This window comes from Rousettus aegyptiacus, unplaced genomic scaffold (genome assembly GCF_014176215.1).
Source record: "Rousettus aegyptiacus isolate mRouAeg1 unplaced genomic scaffold, mRouAeg1.p scaffold_m13_p_11, whole genome shotgun sequence".
In the NCBI taxonomy this organism is placed as follows: Eukaryota; Metazoa; Chordata; class Mammalia; order Chiroptera; family Pteropodidae; genus Rousettus; species Rousettus aegyptiacus.
Genome location: NW_023416286.1, coordinates 8237018 through 8245573, shown reverse-complemented (window position 1 = coordinate 8245573; position 8556 = coordinate 8237018). Strand labels below are relative to the sequence as shown.

Sequence of the window (8556 nt, the reverse complement as noted above, 5' to 3'; positions counted from 1 at the left end):
ATTACATAGGTATATGTACTTGTCAAAACTCTGAATTTCATTGTATGTAAATTTTACTTTAAAATGAAAGAACTGTAAACAACACTGATTTTCACACAGTAGTTTTTTTTGGAGGGGTATGTGTTAGTATTTTGAAACTTTTTTTTATGTATTCTATGCTTGAGTAAATGAGCACATACATTGAGGAAAATGTGTCAGATCTGTCATTGTTGGAGCAATAGTTACAAATGTGAAAAAGGGGAAAGATGAAAATGTAACCTGTCATGTTGGTATGGATTTGGATGTATGAGCATGAACTCATGGTTTATAATAGATAGATGAAATACAGATGATAATAGATGATTGGATGGATGCATGGATAGATGATAGATAATAGATCGATGATAAGTAGATAAATAGACAGATAAACTTTCATGTATTTCTCAGCTCCACTGAGGACTAGAATCAATGTTTCATCTAAAGAAATGAGCACAGCTAGAGCCAGTTACTTGGTTTATAGGTAAGAGTACCTTGGAGAAGAGGTTGATATCAAGGTTGGGCAGGAAAAGTTGTTTGAAAGATCTTGTGTTAAAAATAACTAAAAGGTCAAAGTATAATGGAAACATTCAAAAGACACAACAGCCAACTCGAAGGGCTCATACTAGTCAAATGTAGAAGAATTTGAGCATCAAAATAAAAAATAATTCTAATGGATTAAAACTTTTCAAATAAAGTAAGAATTTATCAGTCTATACTGATATGATTAAGTGACTAAATAAATAAATAGAAGAAAAAGGAAGTCTTTAGAATGCCAAAGAATAAACATAGAGGTAATGATGGAGTTAGAAAAATCATTAATGGATATTAAATGTAGTAGATCAAAGTTAAATGTAGAACAGGATATTTACATAGTCTCAAAGTATCTCCCTGTACATAGCACATTAATTAACAAGGAAAAACAATAACTGTATGGTGTAGGTACCTGGCTGACACCTTTATCAAGTGATCAAAATTATCATCAATCACATTGGTACAAGCTGATATTTTCTTCATGTGATGTACTGAGAAGAACATCATTTCTGTCCATTCTTACCAAAAGAATAAAAAAAGACTTGCATTCTCCAAAAAAAGTCAAGTTCAAGAAAGAAAAAAAAATTGGCTGCCTTGACACTTTTTCTTCTACTTATATAATCATCAAGCAGTTTTCTAAATAACCAAGAAATGTTCTAGAGTTTATTGTATTATATTTTATGCCAACAAATTATGCAATTAGAAATAGTGCAATTAAAAAATTCAAATTTATATGAAAACTTTGAAATATATTAAATCATAAAAAATGTCATTCTTAAAGAAAAAAAGTGAATTTTAATACGTTTGCCATTGTTGCAGGTAGAACCACCTTAGCTGGAAAAAGAAGAGCTTTTATTTTAATATTCACTACAAATACAATTTAAAGTAATTTTATATAATATAATCATATCATTTAAGTGTTCATTAAATGGTGGTGCCAATCCCAAATCAAGGATTCATAGTGAGATACCACAATAAAAAAAGGACCAAATATTTGTCAGTTATTGTTAGAGATACTGCTCTAAAAATAAAAATGTAGTCTATGGCCATGCCACCCTGAACATGCCCAATTTCTTCTGATCTCAGAAGCTAAGCAGGGTCAAGTCTGGTTAGTACGTAGATGGGAGACCACCTGGGAAGACCAGGTGCTGTAGACATTTAATAAGTAAAATAAAATAAAGTAAAATAAAAAGGAAGTATTAAAGAAGCACACCTTTGTGTTGGCAAAGATCACTGTATATCAGGCAAGGATAATGAAAAACTACTAGTAATATGGCTACAAATTAATCACAATAGTAATGTACCCCTACACTTCATTTTCAATAGATTTTTAACCTCTGAAAAAGTGTAACGTTATATTTATCTATGTGTAATTACTTTTGAATTACTTGAGTTTTGAATTGTTCAGGGTCTTCAGAAGACATTTCTTTAAAAAAACAGGATCACTATATTCTGGTGCAATAGGTAAAAATCATTTCGGTCATTAGATTGGATAACATTCTTGAGAAATTAATGTATTTGTGTCTAGTTTTTATACATTTGTGTGATGTCTAATGAACATGTAGAAAATGAAAAGGCAAATGACATTAAGAAATGCCACATTGGAGGACTCTTGGGTGAATCGTCTGATTTGCTGCATGTCCTACTCCATGCCTAAACATGCCAGATTCTGCACTCTTAAAAACAAAGATAAACAACATGCTCTTCCTACTTTAAATTTCTTATTACCATTAAGGCTATTAGATCATAGGGAAAGAAAAAAATTTATATATTACCATACAGACCAAAAGAGAAACAAAATTAACCATATATCTAGCATACAGCATTGTCTTCTGATGGAAAGTTTGTTGTTTAAATGTACATTCCTGGCATCTTTTTTTCTACTTTCTGTGCTTTACCTTTCTGTCTAATTTATATTTCTAGTCACCAGGAAGGAGATGCTTTATCCATGTGAGAATAGCCACTTACAACCCTCTAGGAAATTGTTGCCAATTACTATAAATCACCAAGGTCAGTAACAGAAAAATTTCCCACTTTCTTCTGGTGATTTAGTTCCTACTTTCCCCTAAACAAAACACCAGTTAATTCAATTTCAGAAACAAACATTGCAGTTGCCTCATTTTAAACCTGAAGAAGATTAGTATAAAGCCCCAGGCACGAGAACTATTGGTTCAGCTTTGAGTTCATCTTATTACTGGACTCCCTCCAATTTTGTACCTGAGTCTCTATAACTAAGCCATCTCCTTTCCTTTCAGTTGCAATGAACAAGTGTCTTAATCCTTCTTGTCCAAAACAATAGAGTGGATTTTGACACAAAATATTAATTTTCTATTGCTGTGTAACACATTACCACTAACTTAACTTCTTAAATCAATATATCCATTGCCTCACTTTTTCTGTGGTTAGCTGTATTTTCTAATTGGGATCTCATTCAGCTGAAATCAAAGAGTGGCTGGGGTTGTGACTTTATCAGAAGCTATTTCTTCGTGTCTATATATCTTCGATAACTATATTCTTCTAGCTGTTGACTGACAAACTCCATAGCTCCTAGAGGCCACTCTCAGTTCTTGCCACTGCCTCTCACAACATGGCAGCTTACTTCTTCAAGGCCAGCAGAAGAGTGCTTGCTCCTGCATTTTGTCTCTTTTATGGGTTCGCCTAATTAGGTCAGGCCCATCCAGGCAAACTTCCTTTTTATTGACTTTTAACTCAAAGTCGACTGATCAGAAACTTTCATATGTGAAACCTCTTTTCTCACCCATACTCAAAAGGAGAGGAGTATGCAGATCAGAAACCTTCATATATGAAACCCCTTTTATCACTAATACTCAAAAGGAGAGGAGTATACTGGGTTGTATACCAGGAGTCGGGAATATTAATGGTCATCTTAGAATTCTGCCTTCCACCAGGGAAAATAAGAACTTCGTTTGGTTAGAGTGAGCATCTAAGATGTTGAATATATGGTGCCTGAAATAGTGTTATAGCGTAGTTTATGCTCAGTAAATTCTAAATATCACCCCATTTATCACCTAGGCCTTGCCATATTTCCTCGTTTTATGCCCCTCAAGACTTAAAGAACCAGAGTACTGTCTTCTGAAGTATTGGAGTGCTACACCAATATCACAGTTTTCTTATCTGTTTTCAGACTTCCCTGGTAGAGACACTTCCAACTCTTTCCCTTTCCCCTCATGAGAGCCCAAATTTGAGAATTTCTGCTGTAACTGATTCCTGTTGTCAAGGCTATGGTTCATATTGCCGATGGGATTCTGTCCCTCAGAAGACTGATTTTTCCATCCAACAATCTGGAGTATAAGAAGTCCTAGGGCTGCTTTTCTACTCAGGAGTGGTCTTAACCATCTCTATTACTTTAGTTATCTTTGCATCAAAGTTAGCATATTTTGGAGTGGTGTCATAAAAAAATGGTAAAGTTTGGAGCTCCGAGTATTAATCATTCCACAAAAACAACTATTCAGTTAGAAGGAACTATCAGAATCAACTATTTGACAGCTCTGGAATCTAGTTGAACACTTGTAGCATCTGAGGGAGTACTGATAAAGAAAGAGATTGACAAAGATTAGTCTTCTGCATAGAAGCTACTATACCACATTGCCTAACCCTTCATCAGATGGCTGTGGGGATGATATGTCATATTTCTGTTGTAGCTTGCAGGTGCCTGGGTGGGTAATAAAGACCTTGCCTTCCAAAATTTAGGGGCAAGTATTTTGATCTGCCTGGTGGTTAGCTGAGGGACCAGCATGCAGGCTGGCCATTGTTTCAAACCACTCAGACTGAATCAGCATCCTCAGCTTCTATTGAATGAATTTAAAGAAATAACAGTTTTTGTTGTTCTTTTTCTTTTCTTACTGATTCAAACACTTAAGGAAATTTCTGTCAAGTCACTGGTTGACCATGGAGAAAATGAAACAAAAACTGTAGTGATCACACATGACAATTAATATAGTTTTTGCAAAAATAGTTTTTAAAGTTACAAAAGAAACAGAAGACAGAAGTTGCCAATAATAACGATAGTAATCCCTAGGGAGAGAATCTGATATTCAAAATCAACACATTGAAATACAAAAAATGTCTAGTTTTCAACAACAAAAAAATGCCACATACAAAGAACATGAAAGTTTAGCCCATTTATAGGAAAAAAAGAAAAAGAAATGGACAGAAATCATCTCTGAGGATGCTAAGATATTGAGATAATTAAACAAAAATTTTAAATAAACCATCTTAATATGCTCAAAGAGCTAAAGGAACCCACAGAAAAAAAACTAAGGAAAAAGTGGGGAGTGGAGAATGTTATATGAAATGAGTAGGGAATAGCAATAAATAGAAATTACAAAAAGAAACATAAGTAGAAATTCTGAAGGTTTTCAAGTACAATAGCTTAAGTGAAAATTTCACAAGTAGGGTTCAATGGTAGATATGAACAGGTAGAAGAATCAGTAAACTCAAAAATAGGGCAATTATCTAGTCTGAGGAGCAGAATTTAAAAAGATAAGAAAAAATGAGCAGATCATAAAGGATCTATGGGACACCATGAAGTACAACAACAAAAGGCATTACAGGAGTCTAAGAAAGAGAAGAGAGAAAGAAGGGGCAGAAGTTAATTTGTGAAAGAATAATGGCTGAAAACTTCCAAAATTTAATGAAATATACGAATCTACATATTCAAGAAGCTCTAGCAACTCTAAGCAGGATAAACACAAAGAAATCCACATTGAGACATATTATAATCAAATTGTCATAAGCCAAAGACAAGGGGAGAATCTTGAAAGCAGCAAGAAAAAAAGCAACTTGCTGCATACAAGGGATTCTCAACATGTATAACAATTGATTTGTCATCAGAAACCAAAAAGGCAAGAAGGCAGTAGAATGATATATTTAGAGTGCCAAAACAAAACAAAATAAAACAAAAAGCTGCCTAAGAATTCTATACATAGCAAAATATGCTTCAAAAATGAAGGAGAAATTAGTACATTCCCAGGTAAACAAGAGCTAAGGGAGTTCATTGCTAGCGGGCCTGCTCTATAGGAGACAACACTAAAAGATAGCCTTTCGAACTGAAACAAAAGAATACTAGATAGGAACTCAAGCTGTACAAAGAAATGAAGAACACTGGTAAAGTTAACTACATAGGTAAATAAAAAAGCTAATATTATTGTATTTTTTTTACTTTACCTGATTTTGTTTCCTAAATAATTTAAAACACAAATACATCAAACAATTACTATAAATCTGTATTAATGGCCACAGAATACACAAATCCGTAACTTGTGACAATAACGAAATGAAATAGATGCAAAAGGTTTTTTTTTTTTTTTTTTTTTTTTTTTTTTTTTTGCACATAATGAACTTTATTGAGAGGAAAGTGGCTAGTGGGAGAAAACAGCTGGATTTAGGAATCTTGGGTGCTGCTCCTAGCTGGGTCACCAGTACCACAAGTCCTCCCAGAGTCTCAAGAAGCTTCTGTAAGTTGACTGAGCAGGGAGGTCATCCCATCCAGCTCTAACATCCTGCAATTCTAGAATACTCATCAACCGAAAGAGATATGGTCCCACCAGAAATATCATAAGAACTGTATACAAAGAATTCTACCTAGTGAGAAAACCTAGAGGTCACCTCCGAACATTGGATTCAACTCCCAACACACTGGCAGGCAGAACCTGGTGGGGTCACACACCGCCTGGACCACGTACCAAGGCGAGTACACCTGGGGGAGTGGGAGTGAGTACACAAGCTCTTAGCAGAAGTGGCTCTGGAAGAAAGCTGGTCCATACTCAACAAACAGGCCTCCAGGAGCCACCTGGGGAATACCAAAGGTCGGAGGTGGAAAGGCCACCTTTGACCCAGCAGAAGGCAGAGGCAAAGGGGTAAGCAACGTGTTTACCAGATTCCTTCTTCTCTCCTAACAGAGTTAGAGTCAAAGCTGAATTTGGCAGTATTGCCTGGGGGATGTGATAGTCTATTAATTTTATAACTGTATAATTCTAGTCCATATGAATGTACTGAAGGGATTCACTGTGCTCATATTGCTACCAGCAGTCGGGGCCACACCTGATGTCCCTTCCAAAGATGGAAATGTTTGGTTCAAAATCAATGATAAATAAAAAGGAGACAATAGCTAAAGGCAAAGGAATGAATACAGCCAAGGGGAAAATCCAGAATTATATTAGTGTTGTAAGAGTTGCTCAGAGCAAGAGAATACCATCCCCTCTAGGCTTAAATTCCAGACGCTCAGAAGGGTGAAGCAATATGTTTGCCAAAGTTGCCTCTACTTGCAGAATCATATAAAGTAAAAAGGCAACCAGCAAACTCGAATGGATCTCTCCAGAAAACACATTTGTCCTCTGTTTTGATGAAGAAAAGAAACAATTGCTGATGAATAAATAAAATTGTACCTATATATTTTAATTCTTACTTTATAGGATATATTTATTAAAAGGGACTTCAATAGGGGAGGAACCTAAAATTTTCTTCCTTGTGAGCACCCAGGATATACAGTATATAATATCAGGCTAACTAATCATTGTATCATTACCGATTTTGTTGACCAGATGCTTAGACAGTTTCCTAAATATAAACGGGATGCAAAGTGGCCACCTGCCCAACATTGCCACAGTGCAATGTGTAAAAATATTGTAATTCTTGTTTTGTGTATGGAATCCTTTGTTTGTGTATTATACAAAATTAAAAGAAACAATGGTTTCAGATGTTGGTTAGGCATTTGCCTTACATGGTGGGCTCACATCTTGCTGGAAGTGACCCTCCTAAGAGAAAAGGAGGCTGTGGGAAGCTTTGTGTCACATGCAAACTAAATTACATTTAGGAGTGACCAGGATACATTCGTGTTTTTAAATTCCTATCTCATTTCTTTCTACTCTGATCTTAAATATTTCCTTTCTTCTGTTTACCTTGGGTTTTGTTCTTTTTCTAGTATTTTTTAGGTGTAGAGTTAGACTGAGATTTTTTTGTTTCTTTGTTGAGGTGGGCCTGCATAGCTGTAAACTTCCCTATTATTACTGCTTTTGCTGTATCTCATACATTATGAAAAGTTGTGATTTCATTTTCATTCGTTTCAAGACAGTTTTTGAAGACAGTTTCAAGACAGTTTGACTTCCTCTTTGATCCATTGGTTGTCTGGCAGCATGTTGTTTAGTCTCCACATATTTGCATTTTTCCAGTTTTCTTCCTGAAGCTGATTTCTAGTTTCATGCCATTGTGGTTGGAAAAGATACTTGATATACTTTCAATCTTGAATTTATTGAGGCTTGTTTTGTGGCCTCATGTGTGATCTATCCTATGCACTTGAAAAAAAATGTGTACTCTGCATTTTTTGAATGAAATAAAAATGTCTATCAAATCTATCTTATCTAGGGTGATACTTATGGCCATTATTTTCTTATTAATTTTCTGTCGGAATAATCGAACCACTGATGTAAGTGAGGTGTTAAAATCACCTATTATTGTATTACTGTGGATTTTCCCCTTTATGTCCATTAAGAATTGCGTTATGTATTTGGGTGTTCCTATGTTGGGTATACAGACATTACGATTGTCATGTCCTCTTCTTACATCGACTGCTTTATAACTATTAATGTTCTTTTTTAATCTATTTTTTGTTTTAAAGTCTATTTGTCTGATATAATTATTGCTACTTCAGCTTTCTTTTTATTTCTATTTGCATGGATTATCTTTTTCCTTCCCTTCACTTTGTATGTGTCATTTGGTTTTAAGTGAATCTCTTGTAAATAGCATAGATGGGTAATGTTTTTTAAGTCCATTCAGCTCTTTTATGTTTTTTCTTGGAACATTTAATCCATTTAAATTTAAATTAATTTATAAGAATGTAGGTATTGCCATTTTGTTAACTTTTTAGGTCATTTTATAGTTGTTCTCTGCTCTTTTCTTCTCTTAATCTCTTCCCTGTGTTTGCTGTTTTTCCAGTGTTTTCTATGGTATTTTCTTTAGATTTCTTTTTGTTCTTTGTATAACTTTTGT

At 34.6% G+C, this 8556-nt stretch overlaps 1 pseudogene; it reads left to right on the top strand.

Annotated features, from left to right (window-relative positions):
• The first annotated feature begins 1587 nt into the window (after positions 1 to 1587).
• LOC118609769 lies at positions 1588 to 1706 on the top strand (annotated as a pseudogene).
• Positions 1707 to 8556: the final 6850 nt, after the last annotated feature.